This window comes from Pongo pygmaeus, chromosome 2 (assembly GCF_028885625.2).
Source record: "Pongo pygmaeus isolate AG05252 chromosome 2, NHGRI_mPonPyg2-v2.0_pri, whole genome shotgun sequence".
Classification (NCBI taxonomy): domain Eukaryota; kingdom Metazoa; phylum Chordata; class Mammalia; order Primates; family Hominidae; genus Pongo; species Pongo pygmaeus.
Window position 1 is genome coordinate 57,696,609 of NC_085930.1, and position 16,397 is coordinate 57,713,005.

Genomic DNA, 16,397 nt, shown 5'->3' on the forward strand with positions numbered 1-16,397 from the left:
CAGGAGACTGAGGTGGGAGGATCACTTGAGCCCAGGAGGTCGAGGCTGTGGTGAGCCATGATTGTGCCACTGCACTCCAGCCTGGGTGACAGAGGGAGCCTCTATATAAAAAATAAAATAAAATAAATAAAAAAGTTAAAATGATAAATTTTATGTTATGTCTATTTTACCCGTAAAAATAAATAAACAAAAAAACTTAAAAATCAGATTCGTTAAGTTTCCTGTTTCACAATTCAGATTTACCCACTCCCAAAGTGACTTGTTATGTTGGGCAATTCAATTTATTTTTTTTTTTTTTTTTTTTTTTATTATTTAAAATGGAGACATTTAATAATATTTAAATATTAATAAATTGAAAATAATCCCACTATATGTTAACATAAGTAATATTTTCATGAAAAATAACTACATTTTCTAAAACAAAGACATTTAATGGGAAGAAAAACATTGTTTTATATTCCTGCAAATCTCTTTGATGGCCAAATTCATAAAAAACTGTTGGATTCTCGTATCTGCTTTTGCCTTATCTGATGTGTTGCCACACATCTTGTATTCTCTGGAAAACTCCACTGTACATTTATAAAATAATAAGAGTAAAAAGAACAAATACAATCTTAGTGTTATTATGCAAATACTTTTAACCTCAAGCACCCCCTCCAGGGATACCTCCAGTAGTTTCTGGACCATATTTTGAGACCACTGTTCCCAAACTGTTTATGTGTGAGAAAAGAGAAACACAAGAGTTATCACCATTACTTCTACGGCAGATTTTTCCTTGTGTTTAATCAGTACTGGCTGTTTAGCCTAATTAAGCAGTATAACATCCAGACTCCAGAATTGAAGTGGGTGGTATAGCTGAAAACTCCAAGCACTGTACTGGGAGTAAGTCTCAGTTTAATGTGCTTTTTTTTTTTTTTTTTTTTTTTTTTTTTAATTTCTGAAGTATTTATTGATCATTCTTGGGTGTTTCTCGGAGAGGGGGATATGGCAGGGTCATAGGATAATAGTGGAGAGAAGGTCAGGAGATAAACACATGAACAAAGGTCTCTGGTTTTCCTAGGCAGAGGACCCTGCGGCCTTCTGCAGTGTTTGTGCCCCTGAGTACTTGAGATTAGGGAGTGGTGATGACTCTTAAAGAGCATGCTGCCTTCAAGCATCTGTTTAACAAAGCACATCTTGCACCACCCTTAATCCATTTAACCCTGAGTTGACACAGCACATGTTTCAGAGAGCAGGGGGCTGGGGGAAAGGCCATAGATCAACAGCATCCCAAGGCAGAAGAATTTCTCCTAGTCAGAACAAAATGGAGTCTCCTATGCCCACCCCTTTCTACACAGACACAGCAACAATCTGATCTCTCCTTCCTTTCCCCACACTTCCTCCCCTTCTCTTCAACAAAACCGCCATCGTCCTCATGGCCGGCTCCCGATGGTCGCTGTCTCTTCGGAGCTGTTGGGTACACCTCCCAGACAGGGCAGCCGGGCAGAGGCGCTCCTCACCTCCCAGACAGGGCGGCTGGGCAGAGGCGCCCCTCGCTTCCCAGACGGGGCCGCCCGGGCAGAGGCGCTCCTCTCCTCCCAGACGGGGCGGCCGGGCAGAGGCGCTCCTCACTTCCCCGACGGGGCCGCCCGGGCAGAGGCGCTCCTCGCTTCCCAGACGGGGCCGCCCGGGCAGAGGCGCTCCTCAGTTCCTCTCAGACTGGGTGGCAGCCGGGCAGAGGCGCTCCTCACCTCCCAGACGGGGCGGCCGGGCAGAGGCGCTCCTCCCTTCCCCGACGGGGCGGCCGAGCAGAGGCGCTCCTCACTTCCCAGAGGGGGCGGCCGAGCAGAGGCGCTCCTCACTTCCCAGAGGGGGCGGCCGGGCAGAGGCGCTCCTCACTTCCCAGACGGGGCGGCCGGGCAGAGACGCTCCTCACTTCCTCCCAGATGGGGTGGCGGCCAGGCAGAGGCGCTCCTCACCTCCCAGACAGGGCGGCCGGGCAGAGGCGCTCCTCACCTCCTAGACGGGGCGACCAGGCAGAGGCGCTCCTCACTTCCCAGACGGTGTGGCGGCCGGGCAGAGGTGCTCCTCCCTTCCCAGATGGGGCAGCCAGGCAGAGGCGCTCCTCACTTCCCAGACGGTGTGGCGGCCGGGCAGAGGTGCTCCTCCCTTCCCAGATGGGGCAGCCAGGCAGAGGCGCACCTCACTTCCCAGACGGTGTGGCGGCCGGGCAGAGGTGCTCCTCCCTTCCCAGATGGGGCAGCCAGGCAGAGGCGCTCCTCACTTCCTCCCAGACGGGGTGGCGGCCAGGCAGAGGCGCTCCTCACTTCCCAGAGGGCGCGGCCGGGCAGAGGTGCTCCTCACTTCCTCCCAGACGGGGTGGCAGCCGGGCAGAGGCACTCCTCACCTCCCAGACGGGGCGGCCGGGCAGAGGTGCTCCTCATCTCCCAGACGGGGCGGCCGGGCAGAGGTGCTCCTCATCTCCCAGACGGGGCAGCCGGGCAGAGGTGCTCCTCACTTCCTCCCAGACGGGGTGACGGCCGGGCAGAGGCACTCCTCACCTCCCAGACGGGGCGGCCGGGCAGAGGCGCTCCTCACCTCCCAGACGGAGTGGTCAGGCAGAGGCGCTCCTCACTTCCCATATGGGGTGGCGGCCGGGCAGAGGCGCTCCTCACTTCCCAGATGGGGCAGCCGGGCAGAGGCGCTCCTCACTTCCTCCCAGACGGGGTGGCAGCCGGGCAGAGGTGCTCCTCACCTCCCAGACGGGGTGGCCGGGCAGAGGCGCTCCTCCCTTCCCAGACGGAGTGGCCAGGCAGAGGCGCTCCTCACCTCCCAGACGGGGCGGCCGGGCAGAGGCGCTCCTCACCTCCCAGAGTGGGCGGCCGGGCAGAGGCGCTCCTCACTTCCCAGAGTGGGCCGCCGGGCAGAGGCGCTCCTCACTTCCCAGAGTGGGCGGCCGGGCAGAGGCGCTCCTCACTTCCCATAGGGGGTGGCAGCCGGGCAGAGGCGCTCCTCACTTCCCAGATGGGGCAGCTGGGCAGAGGTGCTCCTCACTTCCTCCCAGACGGGGTGGCGGCCAGGCAGAGGCGCTCCTCACTTCCTCCCAGACGGGGTGGCGGCCAGGCAGAGGCGCTCCTCACCTCCCAGACGGGGCGGCCGGGCAGAGGCGCTCCTCACTTCCCATAGGGGGTGGCAGCCGGGCAGAGGCGCTCCTCACTTCCCAGATGGGGCAGCTGGGCAGAGGTGCTCCTCACTTCCTCCCAGACGGGGTGGCGGCCAGGCAGAGGCGCTCCTCACTTCCTCCCAGACGGGGTGGCGGCCAGGCAGAGGCGCTCCTCACCTCCCAGAGTGGGCGGCCGGGCAGAGGCGCTCCTCACTTCCCAGAGTGGGCGGCCGGGCAGAGGCGCTCCTCACTTCCCAGAGTGGGCGGCCGGGCAGAGGCGCTCCTCACTTCCCATAGGGGGTGGCAGCCGGGCAGAGGCGCTCCTCACTTCCCAGATGGGGCAGCTGGGCAGAGGTGCTCCTCACTTCCTCCCAGACGGGGTGGCGGCCAGGCAGAGGCGCTCCTCACCTCCCAGAAGGGGCGGCTGGGCAGAGGCGCTCCTCACTTCCCATATGGGGTGGCAGCCGGGCAGAGGCGCTCCTCACTTCCCAGACGGGGTGGCGGCCAGGCAGAGGCGCTCCTCACTTCCCAGATAGGGCAACAGGGCAGAGGCGCTCCTCACTTCCTCCCAGACGGGGCGGCCGGGCAGAGGTGCTCCTCATCTCCCAGACGGGGCAGCCGGGCAGAGGCGCTCCTCACTTCCTCCCAGACGGGGTGGCAGCCGGGCAGAGGCGCTCCTCACATCCCAGATGATGGGCGGCCGGGCAGAGGCGCTCCTCACCTCCCAGATAGGGCGGCCGGGCAGAGGGGCTCCTCACATCCCAGACGATGGGCGGCCAGGCAGAGACGCTCCTCACTTCCTAGACGGGGTGGCGGTGGGGCAGAGGCTGTAATCTTAGCACTTTAAGAGGCCAAGGCAGGAGGCTGGTAGGTGGAGGTTGCAGAGAGCCGAGATCACACCACTGCACTCCAGCCTGAGCACCATTGAGCATTGAGTTAGCGAGACTCCGTCTGCAATCCCAGCACCTCGGGAGGCCGCGGCAGGCAGATCACTCGAGGCCAGGAGCTGGAGACCAGCCCGGTCAACACGGGGAAACCCCGTCTCCACCAAAAATACAAAAACCATTCAGGCGTGGCGGCGCGCGCCTGCAATCCCAGGCACTCGGCAGGCCAAGACAGGAGAGTCACAGGAGCCCGAGGCAGGGAGGTTGCAGCAAGCCGAGATCCCGGCAGTACAGTCCAGCTTCGGCAACAGAGGGAGACCGAAAAAAGAAGGAGAGGGAGACCGAAAAAAGAAGGAGAGGGAGACCGAAAAAAGAGGGAGAGGGAGAGGGAGAGGAGAGGGAGAGGGAGAGGGAGAGGGAGAGGGAGAGGGAGAGGGAGAGGGAGAGGGAGAGGGAGAGGGAGAGGGAGAGGGAGAGGGAGAGGGAGAGGGAGAGGGAGAGGGAGAGGGAGAGGGAGAGGGAGAGGGAGAGGGAGAGGGAGAGGGAGAGGGAGAGGGAGAGGGAGAGGGAGAGGGAGAGGGAGAGCGGCAATTCAATTTATAATCCAGGTCAGAAATATTTTACTGAGGCATACCTGTAATTTAACACGCAGGGAGAAAAAGAGTTCAGGGGCAGAAAAGCAACTATCCTACAGTATACCCCTTAGTTTAGATAAGGTACTTAATTTACTCTGCTTTTAGTAGTCATGCCTAGGATTTGCCACACTGCAAGAAATGAGTGACTATGGTGACAGAGTGTTACAAAATTCTTTTGTAGAGATTGATAGGCCTATGACGCATGTATACAATTTTCTTTAATGTTAAGATTAATTTTTTAAGCTGGGCACGGTGGTGGCTCACGCCTGTAATCCCAGCACTTTGAGAGGCCAAGGCAGGAGGATCACCAGAGGTCGGGAGTTCGAGACCAGCCTGGCCAACATGGTGAAAACCCATCTCTACTAAAAATACAAAAATTAGCTGGATGTGGTGGCGTGCTCCTGTAATCCTAGCTACTCAGGAGGCTGAGGTACGATAGTTGCTCGAATCTAGGAAGTGAAGGTTGCAGTGAGCTAAGATTACGCCCCTGCACTCCAGCCTGGACAACAGAGTGACACTTTGTCTGAAAATAAAATAAAATTAAAATGATTAACTTTTTATTTGAAAAATACCAAATTATATTCCTTTTTATAGGAAAATGCTCTGTCATAAGTTTTTCTTTCCCTGTCCACCATGGTCCTGGTTAGGAAAAAGTAATCCCTGTGCCAACTCTCAGAGTTCACAGCCAATACTGGACTACTGAGGGCAGACCCAAAAATGGATGATGGATGAACATGGGAGACAAGCAGGTGACAACTCCAGGGGCACACTGGGTTCTCTGTTAGTGAAAATAGCCTATTATGGTAACTGGCATATAGTAGATCTCAGTAATTTTTGTTTGATGGCTTATTTTTAGGTTCAGCATGTGCATAGTGGTCATTGCCAAGTGCGAGAGGGGTGGAATTTCACTTTGAGAGACAGAGTACCAAACAAGTCTCGACAGAAATTGTCAACATAGGGATAGGTGTTTCTCTTTGGTGTTGTTGCTTTTAATGTGCAAATGTAGCTGTAAGTCATAGAAATGTCATATTTCTCTGACGCTGTTAAGAAGCACACACAAGCATTTAATTACCAATTCCGAAAATACTCATTAATTATTACATCTTTCTGAGGGCAACTTTTGAAAGGTTAATTTTGAAAATACTTTTTAATTATATATTCCAGAGGAAATATATATTTTCCATCTTTCATGAATGATGTTAACAAATCTATTAATGAAATTATAGTAAAAGTTGTGATATTTTTCTTTTCTTTTTTTTTTTTTTTGAGACGGAGTCTCGCTCTGTCGCCCAGGCTGGAGTGCAGTGGCGCAATCTCAGCTCACTGCAAGCTCCGCCTCCCAAGTTCATGCCATTCTCCTGCCTCAGCCTCCCCCAGTAGCTGGGACTACAGGCGCCCACCACCATGCCCGGCTAATTTTTTGTGTTTTTAGTAGAGACAGGGTTTCACCATGTTGGCCAGGATGGTCTCAATCTCCTGACCTTGTGATCCATCCGCCTCGGCCTCCCAAAGTGCTGGGATTACAGGCGTGAGCCACTGCACCCGGCCCCGATGTTTTTCAATTAAGTTGGCCATGCTTGTTTTATTTATTTATTTTTTCACATCGGATATTGCTTATGTAAAATTTTCTTTAAGATTATCAGTAGAGCTTAGACCTGGAGGAAACTCTCCTGGATTCTTTCTCTAAATGCCCTCTTTCCACTGGAGCAAAGCAATCACAATGTGTTTCTCTTTTCCTGGATGTTTCCTCATATCACCTAAAGGGCATAGATTCCTTTCCAGTTATTTCAGTAAAAAGTAGAATGAATGAATACAAATACACATAAACACACACACTATATTTTAAACCAATCATGTTTAGAGACTTCTTGAGTAAATGCCAGTAATAAAGGAGTAGGCAGGAGATGGAGAAGAGACACAGAACAGGTATGGTCTACACCAGGGGTGTCCAATCTTTTGGCTTCCCTGGGCCACATTGGAAGAAGAAGTCTTGGGCCACACATGAAATACAGTAATAGGAACGATAGCTGATGAGCTTAAAAAAAATCCTCCCCCCCCAAATCTTACAATGTTTTAAGAAAGTTTACGAATTTATGTTGGGCCACATTCAAAGCCATCCTGAGCCCACATCCTGGGCCCACAGGCCACAGGTTGAACAAGCTTGTTCTACACAGATGTGGCTTGGGGAGAAATGCCATAGGAGTGGAGTGATAAGACAGAAGGCTCAGAATATCACAGCTCCAGGCAAGGACAGAGATACCTGAAGATGGAAGAACCAGTACATGGGAACACTCTTGGAAGCTGAGCCCCATTATTCCTCGGCCACCTCGGCACCACTTTCTTGGAATTCCTTTTCTTTTGAGACAGGGTCTCACTCTGTTGCCCAGGTTGGAGTGCAGTGGCACCATCATACCCCACTACAGCCTCGACATCGTGGGCTCCAGCAATCCTTCCGCCTCAGCCTCCGAAGTAGCTGGGCCCATGTAGGCACCACCACACCAGACTAATTATTTTATTTTTTATAGAGATGGGGTCCCCTATGTTGCTCATGCTGGTCTTGAACTCCTGGGCTCAAGCAATCCTCCTGCCCCTGGCCTCCCAAAGTGCTGGGATTACAGGTGTGAACCATCATGCCTCTCACCTTTACCTTGTCTTAGGTATACCACTGGCCTTTAAAACAGTGCTTAGCTAGCAGTTCAGTAGCCTTTCAAAAGATGGGACAAGTTTCTGGACCCCTGCCCTTCTTGGGGTGTCATGTTTGGGGCTGGGGTGGGGAATGGAGGCTGAACAGCTGCTCAAGGACCTGGTACACAAGAAGCCATGGCTCAGCCATCAGCCACCAGCCCAGGACCCAGCTTTCACCTGTTTGCAGTAGCTGATGCCCCTTTTGTAGAATATGGCCCCTCATATTCAATTGCTAGTGGAGGAAAATGAGAAATCTGGGCCCAGGATCAGAAGAATTGAGTTCCAGTCCTCGTTGCCATCAACTAGCTGAGCAACCGTGCTACTGCCTGCCACCCTCTGGACCTCAGTTTGCTCATCTGGAAAGTGAAGGGCCTGGTCCCTGCCAGAGCTGGCTCTATAATTACCACTTGCAAAGCCAAGTGTGTTCCGCACTTGGCAGCAGGCTCTACTTTACATAACCTGATCTACTGACTAAAAATTGTTCTACAAAATGCACTGCGCTTACATAGAAGACGGAATGCCTGTTTGAATGTGTTCTTTATGTAGGAAGACTATGAGGGCCTGTCTTACGGGTGGACTCTAAAAATGATCACCTCTCCTCTTTAAAGGATGTCCCAAGAGGCCTCCATCAGCTTCCTAGCTAATCCACCCCAATTATTTAATTGGGGAAATACTTCATTACTTGTAACTCAAGAGCGTTTGATAGTTTCCTCTTCTCCCAGCTTCAGTGGAGATTGATCACTGTCCCCTCCAATATTTCAGAGACTGTAATATAAAACATGATGCCTGCAATGCTCACTAGGGGTTCTTCTTATGTTAGACTACACATTCAGACTCTTGAACCTTCCAGATACCACACTTGGCTTTAGTCAACTCAAAAAGATGTAGGGGGCTGAGTGTGGTGCCCCATGCCTGTAATCCCAGCACTTTGGGAGGCCAAGGCAGGAGGATTGCTTGAGCCCAGGAGCTTGAAGCAGACCAGCATGGGCAATATAGTGAAAGCTCGTCTCATAAAAAATTAGCCAGGCACAGTAATGACATGCGTGTTGTCCCAGCTACTTGAGAGGCTGAGGTGGAAGAATTGCTTAAGCCCAGGAGTTTGAGGTTATAGTGAGCTATGATTGCACCACTCTGTACTCCATCCTGGGACACAGAGTGAGACCTTGTCTTAAAAAAAAAAAAAAAAAAAAAAAGAGGAGAAGAAGAAGCTGGGCGTGCACGTGGCTCATGCCTGTTATCCCAGCAGTTTGGGAAGCTGAGGTGAGAGGATCACTTGAGCCCAGGGGTTCAAGACTAGCCTGGGAAACATGGTGAGACCTTGTCTCTACAAAAGAAAAAAGAAAAACCAAAAAAAAAAATTTAAAAAGAGAAAGGAGGTAGAGCACATATACCAGGTATATCTGAAAGATCAAAGTACACTGAAGTAGACCAGGAATGAGATTGCATAACTCACAAAGCCCTTCAGAGCCTGGCCCCTACTCCCACCCTCACAGACAGATACATTCTTATCTTTGCAGATTGTGTTTCTTCCTTCGAAGGCCCTATCCGTGATCTTTTCTGACTGATAAACTCCTATTCGTCTTTTGATACCCCGCTCAAATGTTGCTTCCTTTGTGAAGCCTTCCAGAACGATTGTTGACAGAATGTTTTCCTCCATGTCCTTCTTTTTTGTTTGTTTTTGTTGTCATTGTTGTTTTGGAGGGAGAGGTGGGATCTCACTATGTTACCCAGTCTGATCAACCTAGTATGTTGCCCGAGCTTCTGGGCTCTATTAATCCTCTCCGCTTGCCCTCCCAAAGTACTGGGATGACAGGTGTGAGCCACCACAGCTGGCTTCCTTCATGTTCTTAGGGAACTTGGTCCTTGCCTCCATTGGAAGAGTTGAGGTTGAAATTATTTGCTTATGGAATTAATCTCTGACTTATTACTCAACTCCCTGAGAGTGGGCACTGAAAAAAGTGTCTGTTGGCTAGGCGTAGTGGCTCATGCCTGTAATCCCAGCACTTTGGGAGGCCAAGGCAGGAGGGCTTGAGCTCAGGGATTCAAGACCAGCCTAGGCAACATAGCAAGACCCCATCTCTACAAAATAAAGAAAAAAATTTTTTAAATGTTTGTGGAATGATGCATTTATCCAACAAGTATTTATTGAGTGTATACCATGTGACAAATACTGTTCCAGGGTTAGGGATAAATAATCGTGTTTATGCTGGGTCTCAAAGGGTGAGGAAATTTCATAACATGAAGGAAGGGAGAGAAACAGAGACTAGAGAGCTGTTCACAAAGTGCTATCTTCCTAGACAAGTAGCTCTTCTATATTCCCCTGCCTCCCTTGGGGTGTTGGGTGTGGTTATGTGACAAGTTCTAAGCCAATATGATGTGGGGGGAAATGAGGTGCAGTAATACCAGACTTGATTCATAAAAAATCTCTCTTGCAAAATCCTCCATATTCTTTGGCTTTCTACTGGATTGATGCAGAGCAGTAACGACCTTGAAAACAAAACAGGAAGGACCTGAATCACCACTTTATGGGGGTAGGGGTAGGGGGCTTATCAGGAAGACACATGGGCAATAATAGATGTGGCTTGATTAGAATATTCAGGTGAGGTCCATTGTCCAAATATCTATTTGTATTGATGCTTTGAGGTCTTTTTTTTTTTTTTTAAACTTGAGACTGTGGATAACAGCAACAAAAAATGATTAGTTAAAAATGACAGATGCTCTATTATGAAATGAGACTTATGTACCATTTAGAGGATATCATGTAAGTTAATTCTCTTCATTAAGAAAATGACAGCCGGGCGCGGTAGCTCACGCCTGTAATCCCAGCACTTTGGGAGGCCGAGGCAGGCGGATCACGAGGTCAGGAGATCGAGACCATCCTGGCTAACAAGGTGAAACCCCGTCTCTACTAAAAATACAAAAAAAATAGCCGGGCGTTGTGGCAGGCACCTGTAGTCCCAGCTACTCGGGAGGCTGAGGCAGGAAAGTGGCGTGAACCTGGAAGGCAGAGTTTGCAGTGAGCCGAGATCATGCAACTGCACTCCTGCCTAGGCGACAGAGCGAGACTCCGTCTCAAAAAAAAAAAAAAAAAAAAGAAAATGACAACACTTTGGGAGGTTGAAGCAGGAGGATCACTTGAAGCCAGGAGTTTGAGACCAGCCTGGTGTCAACACAGCAAAACAGCAAAACCCCATGTCTTAAAAAAAAAAAAAAAAAGCCAGGCGCAGTGGCTCACACCTGTAATCCCAGCACTTTGGGAAGCCGAGGCAGGTGGATCACCTGAGGTCAGGAGTTCGAGACCAGCCTGACTAACGTGGTGAAACCCTGTCCCTACTAAAAATACAAAAATTAGCCAGAGAAGTAGCGAGTGCCTGTAATCCCAGCTACTTGGGAGGCTGAGGCAGGAGAATCACTTGAACCGCAGAGGCAGAGGTTGCAGTGAGCCTAGATCGTGCCATTGCATTCCAGCCTGGGTGACAGAGTGAGACTCTGTCTCAAAAAAAAAAAAAAAGAAAGAAAGAAAGAAAATGGTAAAGACCCTTACTCAGGGCTGGCTAAGAGATGCTTTCAAATCTTAGCCCTGATTCTATTTATTTGCTTTCATATTCCAGGACATGCTTTGCTCTAGGATGCCATGCCACTTCATTGAAATAGGGGCTTAATTTTTACATTCAATAAATTTTGTTGAGGGCTTTTTACATAGCAAAGAAATAAAACAGAGGATTTTCCCTCAGGAAGTTCAGGTGCAGCAAAGGGGCTGGCTGTCCAGTGGGGATTCATTTTTGACTTGGACCCAGTCAGGAGGCTATTGTTTCCACCAAAAGGAAAGAAGCCTCCAAGATTCTTCCCATCACTGCATAAGGGCAGGACACCACAGCCAATTAGAGAATGGAGAGCCTTCACACAAGATAGAAAAGCTGGAGGGTCCCCAAACAAAGAGGAAGTCATATCTGGGGTAATAAATGAGAAGCAGGCCAGGCATGGTGGCTCACACCTGGAATCCAAGCACTTTGGGAGGCCAAGGTGGGAGGATCACTTGAGCCCAGGGCTCATAGCCAGCCTGGGCAGCATAGTGAGACTTCATCGCTCCAAAATATTTTAAAAATTAGCTGGGTGTGGTGGCATTCACCTATGGTCCCACCACTCAGGAGGCTGAAGTAGGAGGGTTGCTTGAGCCCAGGAGGTCAGGGCTGCAGTGAGCCATGATCATGCCACTGCACTCCAGCCTGGCCAGCATAGCAAGACCCTGTCTCAAAAAAAAAAAAAAAAAAGAAAGCAGCAGCAGGCATGTTGCAGGTAGTTTTAGATGAGTTACTTTACTGGAGAGAATATGAGAATACTTTATGAAATTTGAACAATGACATAAGTAAATAAAGAGTTTTGCACTTTTGGTAATAAAGGCCATTAACCTGTGAGCTCCAGGACGATGAAGCCTGTGTTTCATCCATCACTCTATTTGCATCTGGCACCAGGTCCTGGTAAATACAGGACACTCTCAGCTTCAAATATATGTCACATTGTTCCTACTGACTATTGAAATATATTACCTCTGTTAATATTTCAACATTAAATGACAGAGAGGTAAGCAATGGAGTCGGACTTCCTGGCTCAGATCCTGGCTATGTCACTTCCTAGTTATGTGACTGCAGACTAGTTACTTGCCTCTATTTCCCCTACTATTGAACAGGCATAAAAATAGTACCTACTTCATAATTATCGTGAGAATTAAAGGGGTTAATATGTGTGAGGCACAAGAATTGTGCCTGGCGTATAGGGAGTGCTTCATGATATATGAAATATTATTGTTGTTGTTGATTTTCAAACTGGTTCTCTCATCTGGAAGTAGCAGAGAATTTCCTTATTGGCCCACATGTCGTGATTGTGGGCTCAGGAAAAATGTTACCAGGCCTGCAAAAATTATGAGGCCTTTGATGGTTTGCCCCAGGCTTCTGTCTGTGAATAAGAGCACCACATTTCATAGCCCTGAGACTGAGAAGAACACCCCCATATGTCTTCCAGGGCTCTCCCCAACCTAATCTCCAACCTTGCTTTTTGCACCGTGGATTGTCAATTAATGGCAAACTGGAGTTCTCAGAGAACCCTCAGGGAAAACCCAGACAGATCTTGCGCACCTCACCTCCCACAGGTGGCATTTTGTTTATTTAACTGAAGAATTTTTCAATGAAAATGGATTTACCTCCTTTTTAATTTTGTACAATCACAACTAAATAAAACATTGATTTCTCTGAACAATTGTACCAAATTTTATGCACCATTAATATGACATTAACATTACTTATGGTTATGTATTATAAGAAAGAGGACAATATATGATCTCTAATGATTCAGTAAAAATGATGCAAATATCTCAACAAGAGCAAACAGCATAACATTCATTTTTCCCTAGCACAAGAACAAGGAATAAAGAGACCAACCAAGGAAAAGTCCAAGGAGAAATTTAGAAATGGTGCATTAAAAGTTAATGATTTTAAGGTCAAGTGCAGTGGCTCACGCCTGTAATCCCAGCACTTTGCAAGGCCAAAGCGGTAGGATCACTTGAGGTCAGGGGTTCAAGACCAGCTTGGCCAACATGGTGAAACCCTGTCTCTACTAAAAATACAAAATTAGTCGGGCATGGTGGTGCGCACCTGTAATCCCAGCTATTTGGGAGGCTGAGGCAGGAGAATCGCTTGAGCCCGGGAGGCAGAGGTTGCAGTGAGTCGAGATCCCGCCACTGCACTGCAGCCTGGGCGACAGGGTGAGACTCTGTCTCGATAAGAAAAAAATAATAAAATAAAAGTTAATGATTTCAAAATAGCCTTTTAAAAGCGCCACCCCGCCGAAGTTGAGTTTTCTGCAAGCCATAGGAGACAGCGCCACCTACCGGCCCCGAGATTTGCCCAGCCGTAGAAAGGGGCGGGAGGACAGGGTAGGTTTGGGGGCAAAATGGCACAAAAGAGTTCAGTCTCAAGCGGTTTTGGTGTTGATGCAATCTGGATGCCTGGTCACCTTCTCCATAAAAAGACTTCGAGCTTACTGGGGCTTCTTGTCCACAATGTGACTCTTGGCTTCTAGACTCTCGGAGGAAGGAATGGGAAATGATGTGATGTGACCTCGAGCTGGACCATTAACCAACTCAGTGATCTGAAACAGTGGTTCTCAAACTCCACTGCACATTAGAAGCACCTGGGAGCGCAGGGCGTGGCGGGTGGCTCCTGGGATCCCAGCTACTCAGGAGGCTGAGGGGGGAAATGAGGCCAGGGGTTAGAGGGTGCCGTGAGCCATGATCGTGCCACTGCACTCCAGCCTGGGTGACAGAGGGAGACTCTGTCTAAAAATAATAATAATAATAAACAAAAATTAAAAAAAAAACATGCAGGTGAGAGTTTAAATACTCCTGAGGTTCAGGTCTGCCTTAGACTGATGAAGTGCTCTGGAATGGGACCCAGGCATCAGTAATTTTTATACCTCCTCAGGGGATCCCAATGTGAAGCTAAGACCTGCTGCTGTCAGGGCAGCAGGCCATCCCGTGCTGTTTCACCCAAAGCCGACCTCAGAGGACCTTCAGTCTAATGCGGAGAGCCAGCAGTGCGACATGTGCATTTTCTTGTCCTGTCTTAGGGCTGTGCCTAGAAGGTGCCGCTCTCAAGGTTGGAGACAGCTCTACTTAATAGTTCACTCCCCGCTTAAAAAATAATAATTAAAAAACCCAGCTTTGTGAAGGTATAATTGACATACACCAAAGTGTACATTTATAAAGTGTACAATTGGACAATGTTTGACATATGTATATACTTGTGAAACCAGTGCCACAATCAAGATAATGATCATATTCTTCAAGGTTGAGCTGCAAGAGTCCTGTTTTACACTCCCATTTCACAATTATTTAATACTTGTTCTATGCCAGGCATTGTGCTGGGTGAGAAGGAACCATGTACAACCACTTCCCTGGGAGAACTGGTTACAGGACCAGTTGGGACATGAAGGGGGCAATTCTACTTGAGAGTGCTGGGGTAGCCAGAGGAGATAATGGTTTAGTTGATCTGGACAGATGGAGGTATTTATCAGGTGCTGTGGTCTAAATGTTTAGGTACCCTCAAGATTCATGTATTAAATCTTAAAGCCTGATATGATGCTATTAGGAGGTGGGACCTTTGGGAAGTTATTAGGTCATGAGGGTGGAGCCCTCATGGATGGGATTAATGTCCTTATAAAAGAGACCCCAGGCCGGGCGCAGTAGCTCATGCCTGTAATCCCAGCACTTTGGGAGGCCGAGGTGGGCAGATCACAAGTTCAGGAAATAGAGACCATCCTGGCTAACATGGTGAAACCACGTCTCTACTAAAAATACAAAAAATTAGCTGGGCGTGATGGCTGCAGTAGTAGTCCCAACTACTCGGGAGGCTGAGGCAGGAGAATTGCTTGAACCCAAGAGGCAGAGGCTGCAGTAAGCCAAGATCACACCACTGCATTCCAGCCTGGGTGACAGAGCAAGACTCCATCAAAAAAAAACAAAAAACAAAAAACCCAGAGAGATCTCTTGCCCCTTCCAACATGTGAGGTTACAGTGAAAAAATGGCCATCTATGAGGAACTGGGTCCTCACCAGACACCAAATTGGCTGACACCTTGATCTTGGACTTCCCAGCCTCCAGAAATGTGAGAAATAACTTATGTTGTTTATAAGCCACTCAGTCTGTGGTAGTTTGTAATACAGCTCAAACAGATTAAGACATTAGGTAGTTGAAGGAAATGGGCATTCCAAAATGGGAAAGCATGAGCATGAGGAAAAGCAAGAGGGAAAGCATGAGCAAAGGAATGGAGGCATGGAGAGATGGTATGTTGGCTGGGCACGATGGCTCATGTCTGTAATCTCAGCACTTTGGGAGGCCAAGGCAGGTGGATTGCTTGAGCTCACGAATTCGAGACCAGCCTGGTGACATGGCAAAACCTCGTCTCTACAAACACACAGAAATTAGCCAGGTGTGGTGGCACATGCCTGTAGTCCCAGCTACTCAGGAGGCCGAGGTGGGAGGATGGTTTAAGCCTGGGAGGCAGTTTGCAATGAGCCAAGATCACACCACTGCACTCCAGGCTGGGCAACAGAGCCAGATCTTGTCTCAAAAATAAAAATAAAAATAAAAATAAAAAAATAATAATAATAACAATAATTAAAGAGGTGGTATGTTTAGCAAACAGCAGGTATGGCCAAAGTGTTAGTGCATTGTGGGGAGGATCATGAGGCAAAGCCAGCACAATCAGCGGCAGTAACTGGATGTCTAGGAGTGCCATGCCACCAGGAGTCTGACTTTATTCTATGAGCTCTATTTCTCAGTGGACGACCCCTGAAAGCTTAAGCAAGGGAGTATCACAATCAGATATGCATCGTAGAAAGTTCACTCTGACGGCCCTCCAAGATGGCAGAACAATTAGTAAGAGAACCTTTGCAAAGATACCAGCAAGCAGAAACAAATGAATTATATATAGGTCATGTTGCACAATAATCAAAAAGAGCTTTTTGAATCCAAATGCAAAAGCCATTTTCATAAACATTATACATATATATCTTTAGGAGATTATTTTTATTCAAACAATAGCAATGGAAGTCTTTGAAGAATGGCCCAGGAAGCCCAGAATTAGTATGGCTCAGGAACTTTGAGAAGTGACAGGAGTTGGCATGCTCTGGTCCAAAGGGGGATGAGGAAGGGGGAAAGGCCTCTTTAGAAATAGCCTTGTACTAGTACTGAATCCAGAATCATATTTAAATATAAAGAGGGTAATATGCAGGTCAGAAATAGAGTCTGTGATGACAAATTACAGTGGCCAGTCAATTTTAAGTTCTGCCTGCAATAACTCTGCTGCTGTTAACTGATTGGTTTATGGCTAATGTCTTCAGTGTGGGCATTAATAGCTTATAAGAGTATGTTTCTTGTATGTGATTCACCATTTAGCCATGAGAATACAAGAATAAACATAAGTGGTATCAGTGAGGATTTTTTGACTGCAAATAACAGGAAAAAACTACTCAAACTGGCCTTGTAGCAGAGGAAAT